The sequence below is a fragment of the Bemisia tabaci genome, chromosome 5 (assembly GCF_918797505.1).
Source record: "Bemisia tabaci chromosome 5, PGI_BMITA_v3".
Lineage (NCBI taxonomy): Eukaryota > Metazoa > Arthropoda > Insecta > Hemiptera > Aleyrodidae > Bemisia > Bemisia tabaci.
In genome coordinates, this window is record NC_092797.1 from 33,193,882 (window position 1) to 33,209,215 (window position 15,334).

Below are 15,334 nucleotides of genomic sequence, written 5' to 3' on the forward strand. Positions count from 1 at the left end.
AGTCTGCGTCCCAAATGCATAAGCTCCCAATTTTAATTTTAATTAATTTTTCAACGCTACACGGTGTTGTAGTTTTATCTCGTATTATCAAATCACATTTTTATCAAAACACAAGCAGCCTTTGCATAAAATATATATCAATTCCTCAAAAATGTTGCAAAATTTCTCTTCAACTTTTAGAATCAAGAATTTTGACGTAACAATAAAATAATTCACAATTATACTCATTGGATGCAACAAATTCACTATTTTAAACCAATCGTATAATACAAACAGATCAGTGTTGTGTTGCAATTTTTGTCAATGAAATTAATATCCTAAATACAACCTCTGAAAATATGTTTCGGAAAAATCAAATTTAAGAGTAAAGTCTAATCTTTTTTCCGAGGATTTGAGACCAAAACTTATTTTATCTTGATACTTACCCTCAAAAATATTTGAGCTGGATGCTGCATACAAACTTTGTTTACCATGGTAGGGAAAAAATGTGTTGTTTAACGTATTTTTCACCTCAAAAAAGGTATGGATATGTTTTTGTATTTCACGTCACACTGAAAAACAACGAATACTCTTTGTTGGAAATAAAAGAAAAACTCGAATAGACACAATTAATAAGTGTTTCTCCCGTTTGATATGATTATCAAGCCACACTGAGTATTGCACAAAATCATGAATAACGAGTTGTAAGTCTATAAAAATTGCAAGCACCTTTCACAATAAAAAAATTCAAAAATCGAACACTGCATCACCGATTGCAACGTTAAAGTTCACAAGCAGCACGAGAAATTTACAGTGCACATTTGATAATAAAATATCACTGACAGAGTATACCTTAAACTCGTTTTAAGAGACTCAAACTGTAGAGATTAAGTGCAAGTAGCAGCTGTCATGGATCTGATTTAAATGTGCCCATTTGTGCATTGAGGACTGGATTGTGTATAGATCCTAAATACCGTTCCGTTTTGCATGGACAGTTTTAATGTAACAGCGGGTTGCTCGTCTCTCATCGTCACGGTTGCCAACTTAACGAAGCCTCCCTGAGAATCGATGAGGCAACGGTTGAAACCATTTAATATTTGATAATTTGACAACCTGCGAAAGTCAACGCCCATCACTGCAAGTACTTTCTACGATGGGTGTAATTTTATTTGAAACCACCTCGTTGAGAGCTCTCCATTGTCTCCAAGGAGACTTGCACTTTCTGTCACATTTTTGTGGTTTTCTCGTCTCGATTTCGTCTCCCTGAACTTCGATCAACACCATCGACGGTAACCACGAGCACCATGACTGCACCGGGCACCCGTGTCACCTCGACGTTGGTCACGAAGAAAGAACTCAATTCACTTAGGAAACACAAAAACTACTTGAGGAGCTTGGAGGACAAGGCTCATAAGTGCAATTTTTGAAAAAATCGAGTCGTTAAGGATTTCAAGTAAAATTAGTCTGAATGCATATTCTGCAAAAAATTCGCTTTCAAAATCCAATATTTATGCATCAAAAAGACAGTTTGAACTTTCTCTCTTCCATTAGGATCCATGTGATTTCGAAACTTTAAACACGTTTTCTCGAAATAGCAAAAATTGCACTTATGCGCCTTGTCCTCCAAACCCCTCATTTCCCATTTTCGTTTAAAGTATCTTACAATTCGTTGTTTTCCTCGCAAAAGAACCTAACCCATTTCAGTGTTGCCAAATCCTCTTTCGCAAATTGGATTTTTACCAGCAAAATCTTAGGCATTTACACTTTAAAATTTCATAAATTGAATAAAAGAGAAAACGTCTTGCCTTCACACGGTTGTTGTTTATTGTTTCAGTGTTGTTCCATAAGTGTTCAAAATTAATTGATTGTGCCTTAGAACTCATGCGAAAATGAGACAATCTTGTAGAAAATTAAATTACCTGGGTCAATTTTGCAACCTTGGAATGGAGATACGTTTCTTTGTCTGGAAAACGACGAATTGACGGATACATACCCTCATTATCCAACATCGAAGCAATCATTTGCCTTTCAGCAACTTCTCTCTAAAGGGACCTATAAAATAGCATTGTAAAAAGGTCGACCAACCCTCCACTAAAAGTCAACAGTGTTGCTGTGGATATTGGTCCTTACATGGTCTTGCAATTGAAAAAAAAAAAAAAAAAAAACCTTTACAAACTCTTCTATGGCATTTGCTAGTATAATCAATACCTCAGGACAAAGCCAAAAAAACATGGAGACTCTGAGGAGTTTAGTATGACCTTTTACATATTTACTCGGGTTATACACTTGAAGAAACTCTTTCACCCTAAGAAGGTGTGACAGAGCATAGCCTAAACATGTTCTTCAAAAAGTTGTCATTCTCAATACTTAAAAATCCATGATGATTCGATGTCAGCTTGAGACAAAATCAAACGTTTTGCTCCTCTTTTGGAGATTATTGCGCCCTACAAATTCAGCGCCTCTTAAATCCTGAACACCGATCTACGTGAGTTGCAAATAGGCGTATTAGGAGAGCTTCAAACCGGTACCCCAGTAATCTCCTCAGTATGTGACAAGGTAGTAAAATATAGTGCTGGGCCCACACTATTTTGCGTGGAAAAGAAGATCAAACAGTTCAAAAATTTCAATGAGAGTCAAAATTTTGAGCTCGAGTGAGAATCTGTGCAAGACTGAGACGGAATTTAACCACCTTTTTACGTACAGTTCGGGCCACATTTTTAGTGATTTTTTTCCTGTTTTCCAATACGTAAGCTCATTCAAACATTCAAACTATTATAAACAAAAGTGAGCCTCCAAAATACTTCGATTTTATTTTTCTTATCGATTTTTGGGCTCGCTCAAAATCAAAATCCTCCAATTTTCAAATCTGTTCCCAAGTGTTTCACGCACACGATTTTTTTTAGTCATCTCAAGAGGGCTGCCCATAACTCCGGAACAACTGGATTTCTTCAATAAAAAAAATCTTTGCTTTAAAAGATACTGAGAATCATCCGGTTTTAAACACTAGAAAAAGTAAATTAGAATCATTACTTTTGATAAATTACGAGGATTCACAATTGAGCTACATTTTGCAATTCGAAACTACAATTGCTGGCGCAGTTTAGAAACAGCATATGTACCATTAGTTTAGTGCGTAAGTATCTTTACGGATGAGCTAGAAATTATGGTTCCTAATCGCTTAGTGAAGTCCAATCGAACAATGCCTCAAGTGATGTGTTCTGCTCAACAATTTCGCCTACAGGAAGTTGCAAGCAATAAGACTGGCACTAAAGAGCAAATTGCAGAGCTTGTATTTTGAAGGGGAAACTATCCTCGAGTCAGTTCAGAGTTATCATAGTGCACGTATAGATATGATCATTACGGAGTAATTTTACAATTATTTTTGCCGAGTAGTTGAAGAGACAAACCCTCCATATTTAATTCGATACAACACTTTTTCAAATGGACGTATTTCTACCAAACAGACCTATGTGGAGGTGAGAAATTTGGGGTGTGCTCGTTGAAGCTGCATAAGAAGCAATGTAAAAGTGGGCGTGATTCCTTTTGAAGAATTGGAAAAGCGGGATTTTGCATTCTATCATACAGACCTATGTGCCAACTGAATGCGAGATTCATGAGCCGCGGGCATGGCAAGATAGCGTTGTGGACAGGGCTCACGAGTTAAAGCGCCCCGATGACGATCGCCCCCGCGCGCGAGTGCACTATCATTGCCGCTGACGTCACTGGCGCTTCATTATTCCCATTCACTCTTACGCAAAGAGAACTAACGAGCACACCCCACATTTCTCACCTCCACATAGGTCTGTTTGGTAGAAATACGTCCAAATGATGATTTAATCTCCACATTCGGTGCCTATAATACTTTTCTTAATCTGCAATACTTTCCTTTATATGGAGGATAAATTCATAAATTATTTTTAATGATTAACAACAACGCAAAAAGAACGCATTGCAGTTTTGGAAAAAATCTCTCAAGTGTAAGAATTACTATTTTATGTCCAAATTATACTTGATTAGTAAATGTGAGTTTTTTTAGAATGCTATTATAAGGAGAGTATATAAATTTGCTCACGGAATGTTTTAGTATATATTGAAGATTTCCAAGCATATATTACGTATTTGAAAAATTATCTACCTTGTAAGTTCTCTTCACTGTTGACCTATTCTGTCGTGCAGGGAAGAACGCCGTATGAGCCTTCAGACGTTGCCAAATTTCCTTCGATGAAACTTAAATTTACTGAGAAAATTGTAAATATTTCCCCCCAAAATTTTCAGACAATATTGTACGCAATTTAATCTAAAATATCCGAAAATTTCAAAGAGAAATGTGCATGAATGTCGTCAAAAATACATGTTATATCAAGGGAAATTTGGCAACTCTCGAATGTTTATACGGCGTTCTTCCTTAGCGCGGCTGTATTGAAATTCGTCCAAACGAATCTTAAAAACGTATTTTTTTTGAAGGAGGAAAAAAAATATTACGGAGCATTATGAAACATCGCATTTGACGTACTATCGACGAATTTAGTTTTGCGCAGAGTCTCTGGTGACTATTTAGCGACGGCGCGGCGCACGGAGGGCCAGCAGCCAAGTTTAGCCGGTCAAAAGTCCTCAGAGGCGCCTGAACTTACTAATATGAGAGAATGTATGTTTTTAGGGGTAATTTAGGTCGCTGAATCCATATTTTGGGTTTCTTTTAGGAAATTTTGGAGTTTTTGATGAGAATTATTAAAAAAAAAATTGCTTTATCAACGGGTAATTAATAGCAATTTTTCACTCAAATCTTCAGAGGTACCTGAGATTGTTTTGTGTGAAGAAATTGGTTTCTGAGGGTTATTTTAGTGAGTAAATTACAGTTTTGCTTTCTTTGTTCAACATTTTTCAGTTTAAAATTTAAAAAATTTGAAAAATGATGATTTATCTCTGGGTAATATATGGGAATATATGTCGCGTATTTTTCAGCAGAATTAGCATTGCATCTCATCTCGCCCAACGAAAATATTCATAGCCCAGAAAACTGCCGAAAACTGCAAGTGAACCAAAGAAATTCTCAAATTTCTGAGTGTGCTTTTACTTAAAATTGACAATTTGAACCCTTCAGACATGTCCAGAAAATTCAGGAGTCGTCTGCATGTCGCGTATTTTTGAGCGTAATTATAGTATTGAATCTCATCTCGCCCAACGAAAATACTCATTGCTCAGAAAATTGCGAAAAATTGCGAGTAGACCAAAGAAATTCTAAAATTTCGGAGTGTGTTCTTACACAAAATTGACCATTTGAACCCTCCAGACATGTCCAGAAAATTCAGGAGTTGTCTGCTTGTCGCGTATTTTTTGGCGGAACCAATGAAAATATTGTTTTGAAGAATGCACTTCTTTTGCCAGAAATTAGAAGATAGAGAGGCAAAGCCGGAATAAAACCTTGAATTAGAAAATTTTATTCAGAATCAGTCATAATTTAACCCCAGAAGTCGGGCAGCAATTGTATGGACATCTATAATAAGAATATAAGTAGATTAGCGTAGGATAGCGCCATTATACGATATGCTTGCAATTTGGCAACACTGTCTTTCATCCATATGAACACATCTACGATAGAATCGATATATATCGAAAATCCTAACCTAGAATCGATTTTCGTTAGTGTATTTACAATGAGAAAGAGCATTGATGCCAACATGCAAGAATCGCCAATGCCTGGCACGTGAGTGATCTAATATAAGAAATTAGCATAAAATCCTCGATCTTGCGTCACAAAAAAATTCATAACTCACGGTAAGGCAAGAAAAGGCAAATGAACCAATGAAAATTTAGATGTTTAGGATGTACTGAACCACATGGTAGCGGTCCGTAACCTTACAGATCTTTACAGAAAATTGCAGACCACTTTAAACCTAAAAATTAGGACATTTTCGTGCCCAGTTTTTAATTTTGTGTACCAGACTATACAATGCACAAAATTGATAAAAATACCTTAAAGTAAAATGAAAACATGTTAATCTAACTTGGTAAAACACTCGTTATGTTGGGAAACACTCGAAGGTTTGTGGAACATAACCTTTTGGATGAGCGTTGAACCAAGCCAGCATATAGGATAAATAAACACACCACGCGCGCTCGGGAAAATCTTGGCATCGCAGTATTATTAGTGATAAGACCCCCAAACCCAGTGATGTACAGATACTCCATGATATACCTCATCGCTCAGTGGTGTCTATTTTCGAATTTTCCGGACAAGCCAAAATGGACTTTTGTCCAGCTAAATTCGATTCCTGGCCCTCTGTGCGGCGCGGCGCGGCGCGTTGCCTGATAACGCTCTCATGAAGACGCACGCGTTCCTCTGTGAGTGCGTAGTCACTAACACAGACGCACATGAAACACACACAGACATTTTCACTCATTCACCGTGAGAATTTACGTTTTTGGCTCTTTGGAATGTAAACAAAGATTCGTAATGACGTATCGCGCATCGAATCCAATTCTCACTTGCCTCTACTTGTTCTTGTGACTAGAGCAAGGAAAAAAGGACCTTATTCCAAATCGGTCATTTTCAACCTTTCAAGCCTGATCTTCGAAATATTTTCAAAGTTGATAGAGGATTACCTCCCGAGTCTAAAACAATGACGATTTTTTAAATCGGGCAATCAAGGGGGAGGTGGAGGGGGGGGGGAGTCAAAGTAAAAAATGTAAACTCGCATATCTCGCTAATGGTTTGTTGTAAAGAGATGAGCTTGGTCTCAAAATGTAGAGAAAACCACCAGCTTTCAGGCAATGTTTAAAAAATTGGTCAATTTTGAAAATTTCATCCATTGCTGCCGCCTTGCCGTATCTCAAATTTTCTTATTTTCAGCTGAGACATTGAAGGAATCGCACAATAAGTAATCAAAATATTTTCTGATGAAAGTAGACCTTTTAAGCTTTAAAACAAGCACAAGTTCATCCTCGGGAAACAAGTTGGAGGAGAGATATGATTTTTCAAAGTGGATGCGGTACACTTGGACCTAATTTGTTCCGAGTCCCAAGATCACCAATGCCCCCAAATTGCGATTACGAATTGCAAGGTTATGCATTTTTACACCCCATTAGCTCATTTCCGAAGAAAATTATTAAAAAAGAACAATATCGAGACACATGAATGTTACAGGACTAGCCTCAGCTGACGCTCGCTGCATCAACCTTAAAAAATCGTGACTCTTTTTCAAATCATTTCTCTAGGATGGACTTAAATTTAAAAAGCTCAAATAGTAGGCTTTTATTAGCAATTACTCTTTTTTTCTCTTATTTCTACCCAGAGAAGCGTTGAAGATAAACATAGATTTTTTTATGATCGAAAACTTTGATTATCCTGTATCCATTGCATATTAATCATTTATCCTGATATTGTCATTTTTGACGAATGATTTTGTCTAGGTGTGACATATAAAGGTACCGCCCCAGCTAAAAATTGAAAATTTGAACTACGGCAACGTGACAGGAATGGATGACATTTTCAAAATGACCCAATTTTGTCACCATTGTCTGAAAGCTTGTGGTTTTCTCTAAATTTTGAGACTAAGATCATCTCTTTACGACAAACCGTTCACGAGATATGCGACTTTGAACATTTATCTTTGCCCCCCCCCCCCTTCCCCGCTATCCGTAATTGCTTGATTTCAAAAATCGTCAGTATTTTGAACTTGGAAAGTGATTCTCTATCGACCCTGAAAGTATTTCGAAGATCAGAGCGAGATTGGAAATGACCGCTTTTAAATAAGGCTTTTTGATGACCGTTTTATCACCCATTCTCCTCCATTTTAATGAAAGAATCCCGAATGAAATGTTCCTGCAATTCTGCGGGAAGTTAATATCGTAATATCATTGACAGATTATTAATTTTACCTTTGCCCCGCATTAAAAAAAAATATCCAGCAAAATTGATGATACTCAGAAACAGCTAGTAATTGCCAGTAGAGGGAGTATAATAGTTAGCAAATTGGAGTAGAAATATAGTGTCATTCAGTCCAGTAGATCAACTTTTCACCCATCCCTCCTCCCAAAATGGTTGATGGGTGAATGTTTCCATTTAATTCATTGTTTTTCCCACTTGTCAGCAAAGCGGAGTAGCAAACTTGGAATCGATGTCTCTCAGTTGCAAGGTTTCAAAATGTTCAGTCTTATTTAATTTTTTCCCTCGGGTGGAAAAAAAGTATGTTGGATCCAAAGTCCAGACTCTTATAGATTGGACAAGAAAAATACTCTTGATTCATAAAATAGTATTACAAAATGACATGTAGGTCCCCCGTTCAAATAGTTTACACCTTTGCGATGCCATGACGAAGTTTTTACTCCTCGCAGATCGGAAATGAGACAAAAATTCAATGATTACAATACATTCAAAATTAGGCGTTGAAAATAAATTTTCCCAAATATTTTGTAGCTATTGCTAGAATAAGTAGACCGTTTCCGAATCGTAAAAAATGAAACGCAGATGGACTCAAAGCTGTCTGTCTTGCATAACTTAGGAGTGCAAATGAGATTTCTCCTTTTTCATCCTCTGACCAAACGTCAGGAAGTTTATGAGTAATTCCAATGTAATTAAGCGCTGAGTTCAATTAGGACTACAGGTACGAGGGTCATCCAAAAAGTAAGTTCACCCCTTTCGTATCTCCGAAACTAAAAGAGATAAATCAAATCGGTAAAAAAGAACTTCTTACTTATATCTTCAGCTCTCCATAGGTACCAAGATTTATAAATTTGGACCACTGGTTGCCGAGATATTCGATTTTTACGTGAACAACTCCCGACCAATTCCGTCCACCAAACGACGCTCTGCGATTCCCGTCACGCTACCTGAATTGACTGTGTTCCCCCCACATCTACGTAGGAACAACCAACTCAAATATTCTAAGATTAGCTTTAAAACAATCCTACCTATTTTTCGACGTAATTTCCGTTCCTATTGATGCCTTTTTCATAGCGTTTCTGAAGCTTCTTAATGCCGTTCTCAAAGAACTCTTTTGGTTGACTCTTGAACCAGCCATTGACTGCTTCCATCACATGCTGATCGTTCTCGAAGTGCTTCTTGAGTTGCGGGAAAAGATGATAGTCATTCGGGGCAAGGTCTGGAGAGTATGGAGGATGAGGAGACACCTCCCACGCAAATTTGTTCAACAAATTTTGGGTCTCTTTCGCCGTGTGAGGTCTGGCATTATCGTGAAGGAATAGGGGACCACGAGACAAGAGACCCGGTCGCTCGTTTTTTATTGCCAATCGCAACGAATTCAATATTCCACAATACCGTGGTGCATTGATTGTACACCTTTTCTCCAAATAATGGACGAGAAGTACTCCTCGAGAGTCCCAGAAGACAAAAGCGACGCGACAGCGCGCGGTGCATCTCATATCAGCGCGTCGTTTGGTGGACGGAACTGACCGGGAGTTGTTCACGTAGAAATCGAATATCTCGGCAACGAGTGGTCCAAATTTAAAAACCTTGGTACCTATGGAGAGCTGAGGATGTAAGTAAGAAGTTCTTCTTTACCGATTTGATTTATCCCTTTTAGTTTCGGAGATACGAAAGGGGTGAACTTACTTTTTGGATGACCCTCGTAGTTTCTCTCCAACACTTTTAGGAAAACCAAAGTTTTCCTTAAACAAGGGCTGTTTCGAAGAACCAGGCCCGGACAGACCCTAAGGCCGACCTGCCACTACTGTCAAATACGCTCCCACGGCGCGCCGAGTATGCGCCCCTGTGACGCATAGCAAAATAAGAGGAGAACAAAAATTATGATGAAACCTTAAATTTAACTCAAATCAAATTTAAAAAAATATGAGGTATCTAAATGCGATACAACTATTTGTGCTAGATGGATGTCCATTGTCCTTATTGCACATGAAAAATTAAAAGCGCGATGGCGTGAGTCGTGAGGCGTGAATTCGCAATGCTCTGCTCTATGCTGTTAGTCATATCCAAGAGAAAAGTTAAATAGCGAGACCGAATTACGTTTTTCCTACCTTCGGCTGTGTTGCTCACGTAGCCTTTGAAGCACCACGACAAATGAGACAAACGAAATCAACACAATATGGAAATGGAGCAAGGGAGAGGATGGGCGTTGACGACGGCGCAGAGATACGACTATTCATGCTTGATGAATGTCCGTGTTGCATCTGCAAAATTGAAGGCGCAATGACCCGGGGCGTGAACTCGCAACACTCCGCTATATGCTGCCAAATCGGTGTCGCTGAGATTCGGGAGAAAAGTTAAAACAGAGGCCCAAATAGGTCTCTCTATGTCTTCGGCTGTGTTGATACTCGATTTTTTTTTCAGGTCCATGTCCGATTCTTTTTTGGAATGATTTGCAGACCAACATCTAAAGCTCGCGTGAACCGGCCCCGTCCAATCTGCAGGGCAGGTTTTGTTAGTAAGGCTCGAGTCAATTTGACCCGGCTTCAGCATTTAAGGGTTGATGAAAATATCATTAAAATGACTGCACCTCCCTCGCAAATAGTCAGGATTCAACATTGGATCCAAACGAGGCCATTCAGTCTGTGAATTTCAATAAAATTTGGTTATGCAGTCGCAGAAAATTAGGCTCCAATTGTTCCGTCACGTCTGAAAACATTCTTATTTCCAACAAAATGATTGCTGCGAATGGGACTTCCTGCTATAGATATCTGATGCATTTAATTGATTTGTTCCTATCTCTCTTTTTTTACTTGCCTTACTGGACACCTTAACCTTTGCTAGTTTCAGCACTCTTTTTTCCCTCTCTCTCTCCTTCAAAATTTCACTTTGCACTCACTAGATTGCATGTTTCATTTTCCGATCGAGGAGGCTAATAAGATCTTTCCAGCTGACATGTTTCTTGGGTTCATCATTTTCAGACTTTTAGTGTTTAAAATCAGTATTTTAGGTCATCAGCTCTGCCTCAGTTTCTCTAGAAATAAGGGAGGTTGGATGCGTCTAGAAATAACGGAGCTTCGGTGCGTCTAGTAGCATGTGATTTGTTCTCTTTTTTTTTCGTTATACACAAGTCTGTTAGTTACTTTAACACGTTCAATTTTAAAAATGTTCTCTGTGCTATCAATCACCTTTGATCCTGAAAATAGCGTGAAATTGTGATGATTTGCCAAACTTTTCTGGATCCCCCACCGCGTAAGGGGGGTGCATCCCCTCGGGAAATATCATACTACATCTCCCTTAACCGGCCAAGGGTCTACGCTCTTAGATGTGAGCCAGTCCGTACATGCGAAGAACGTTTAATTTTAATAGGAAACTGGTGTTTGATAGAGATGAATAAGGTCATTTTTGGATCTAGTAACTAAAAATACAAAAGGATACATGTATTTCATGAAAATTATTTGATCTAGGTTCTTCATGGAGGAACTTCCTTTAACTATGTTTGCTGCTAAATCAGAGAATGGCCGTATTTTTTTTTATACCATTGACCAATATTTTCGAAATCCGAATTTTTATACACATGCGTATTTTGGCATCTGAATAAGGTGGTTTTTTTTTTTTTTTTGTGTGTTCCAAACTCGATCTTTCGGAAAATTAGTGGGTTGTGGAAAAAACAATAGTCGATTCGGGGTCAGAAACAAAAAAAGATATAGTAGCAAAATTAGCTATCTGAATAAAATGATTTTTTGTCCTTCAGGACTCAAAACAACGGATCAGTTTTATATAGGATTCGTGGGTGGATAATGCCATTTTGACCGGAAAACCTCGTTATCAGAAAAAGGGAGGCATATTTTTTGGACATGCGATATGCGATACTTGTCTGGCAAGTGTCCATGTAACTTTGGCTCCAAAATTCAAGAATAACTTCGGTTTATCTCAATCATGCATTAATTTCCAGAAAATCTTTTCCTAGGAAAATTCATTTTTAAATAATCCCAATTCGCCTGGAAAATGGCAGAGACAGGGACAAACGGAAGTCATACTTGGACCCAGGGCTAAATATTACATGAGAATTCGCTATATTAAAGCATTAACTTTTTTTTCGGTGCATACTTGTGTAATCTTTCATATTCAGCAGCGGACCAGTTTTGCGTCATTTTCAAACTTCCTGCGCGAGAAAGTATATCCTGAATTAAGGAGTTCTTTGGAACAAGGGCGTGTGTTCAAAAAAGTAGTTCCGCGGAAGTCGCATTTGAAAGTTCAGAAGTGTATAGCGCTAATTCTAGCCCATATCTTCGCACGAAATTTAATTAGTTTGAAAGAACAAGTCTTCGAGAGTGTACTTGCAAAAATGGAACATTGTGACTACATTTCTCTATGATCCCTACAAGATAACGTGGATCGTTGTGTAAAAAAAAAAAGGGGGGGGGTAGGGCTTTTTAGTACACTATGTATATTTCCTGAAACTAGGAAGAATCCAATTTCAGAAAACGCGTTCTCCCGAAAAAGGGCGGATACCCGCATACGCCTTTGTCCCAAAGAACTCCATGTAACCTTCCGGCGCGGCGTCTAGGAGAGAAAATCAGTTGCACCTCATGAAATTTTAGCTCTATTTTCGAGTGACCGCGGTGTTGCGCTGTCTATCATAGTTTGCATCTATAGATGCTTGTCTGAGAGATATTTTCTTGAAAAAGTAGCAGATTTGTCAATTGTTCATGTGCCTCCGTTTTCCTCGTTGGCATGAGATGAGATAGGTCCAATCAGCACCCGATATCTTTGAAACGCGCCACGCCGCGCTGCGCCTCGTCGCACAGTTTACATTTGATTTGGAGCGGCCTATGCGCAAAACTAAATTCGTCGATAGTACGTACATATCTCGTTTTGCCAATGCAATACTACTCAAACAGTATTAACTTTGACCCTTAGACGTAAAGTACTTGAGGTTTCCGAGCACTAACTGTCTGATCCTTAGATAATCCGTGAATCAATAAAAATGATTACTTGCGTCCGTCGCGTCCAGTCATAAGATTTCAGATTGCATTTGATGACTTGAAACGGTTTGTATGCAATTTTGAAACTTACTTGGTCAACTCTCCTCACGGGTCAGGTGGGCCCTACAGGCTGATAATCGTATCTCGTAGCGCACTAAAAAAAGACGTTAAACATACCTTGGAACGCGTGGTTAAGGATGAGACATGGGACAATCATGAATCGTCGCTCATTTTCACGCCATTAAATAGGACTTGGAGCTTGATGCAGGCGGTTGGACCGGTGGTGTCGCATCAAATGAAAAATTACTAAATTCCGTCATAGACTGATTTAGTGGCTCCGTCATTATTTCGGTGCGTAGCACGTCCCTTTTCAATAATTACAACGAAAACAATAGATCATAAAATCAAGTCCAAATTATGCACAAAGTTTAGTTTGTTGCCTCTCATGATTGCTCAAGAATTGCTCAGAATTGCTCACCGACCAATTCCCCCAAAATGAGGGTGCCACCTGGTACCCCCAAAAATGCCAGCCCCCCGACATTGTCCGATCGACTTCAAACCGGCATCAAACAATTGCTCATGAATTGTTCAGAATTGCTTACCAAAAATTAGGAATCGCTATAAGGTGGACCCTCAGTAAAATTCAAAAGCACAGCTATGAATGGGAGAAGGACCCTCGCAAGAGATTACAATAATTTTCCTGATGCCATCCTCCTTCTCTGCCTTCCTCCTCCTTCTCATTTTCTTCTTCTCCGACGGCTTTATCCCTCAATTTGTCCGTCAAACCAGGATCACTCAATCATTTGTTAATGTAAAAGTACTCTCAAATTTGAAAATCGTAAATAAAATTGACGGTGAGCCCATTGTAGTTATATTCACTTAAAATAGACAAAAAAATTAGACAATTGGGAGAAATACTGACAACAATGGATAATGCAATGCAACTGGCCGCCCGATTTGGCGCTTGAATAGGTTATAGTTGCATAAATATTTTGTTGCGGCTCTCACACCTCAGATTTACTAGAAGGCTCGCGCCCTGTCTTTGACATAAATACTTCTAATATCATTCGAAACTTTGAGCCGTAAAATGGGGGACAGTTGAGTGAGCGCACCAAGTATGTGATAAAACGCTAAAAAAAAGTCTGGGTTTTCAAGTGATGTCACTTCAAGTGCCTCAAACATTTGCCTCCATTTATCTCTAAAAATCATGTCGAGACGTTTCTCAAGAAGGACTGTATTATTTTGTCAAAAATTATATTAGTATATCCTTGTTGAACAACGAGTTTTGATGTAGACCGTTACTAAATTTAGCCTATTTCCTATGTATTTTGATGCGTTCTTTGACCATAGTCTGACAGATTTGGTTTATAAGACTCCTAGGATATGTTGGTTGCGAATGCATTAGAAATTGACGAAGAAAAGGAGGAGCAACTATGAGAGAAAGGAGAAGAACAGAAAAACAAGAAGGGGAGGGGAAGAAGGAGAGAAAAAAATAAGAAAAAGAAGGAATGGAACGATGAGAAGAACTAGGAGGAGAAGAAGAAAGAGGAGGAAAAATGATAAAAATAAAGGAAGAAGGTAAAGGAAAGATATTAAATAATAATAAGAAGAGGAAAAAGAAGTGGAATAATCAGGAGGAGGAACATTTTTACGGGAGAAAAATTAAATGGAGGAAGATGAAAGAAGAAGATAAAGAAGGATGCAAATGAGGGAAAAAGGAGAGGAAGAAAAATTGAGCATGTCCTCTTCGCTTTTTTTTTGTCCTGTTCCCTCCTCTTTCATCTTCCTTTCTTTTGCTCTTCTCCTTTTTTTTCGTTTTTGTCTTCCAATTCGAAATTAGACAGATTAAGATTGGACCCCGCTGAGTTTGAAATTGTGATGATAATACAAGGCCGCTTTATAATATAATTAGATGAAGATGTAAATCGAAACAAATTGACCAAAAGGTAGTAGTAGCGAGCACTTTCACAATACCTGGCCTCAGTCCGGCAGCTGCTACACAGCACAGCTCCAACATCTACGGTACCAACCGACCTATTGGACCAGCCAAAAATTCCCATTCGTTGCCAAATTGAACTTATTAACAATTTTAAAATTTTATTCCTCATGCAGAGAATGAAAACTAGGGAAGTTCTCCAGCAAATAAATTTGGTACTTTGGGAGATGAAAAATAAATTTTGACAGGGTGTCTGCAGCGTTGCAAACTGAGTTACGTATTTTTGCAACTTCCCGTATTGTTTTTTCTGTTATAAAGAGCATCCTCAAAACATGCTACCATGCATACCAAATAATTCAATGACGAACAAATTAGTATTAAGTCCTTGATTGCGAGCTTTGAGTTTAGACCCCGGTCAGATGAATCTCGAAGAACAAAGACTAGAGTGGGCTACCTCTTTTGTTAATTTTCAAAGAATCTGACCTTTATCACCAAGTTCATGAGGTGCACATTTTGATCCAACTCGGAACTGCGGAGGAAGACCCTATT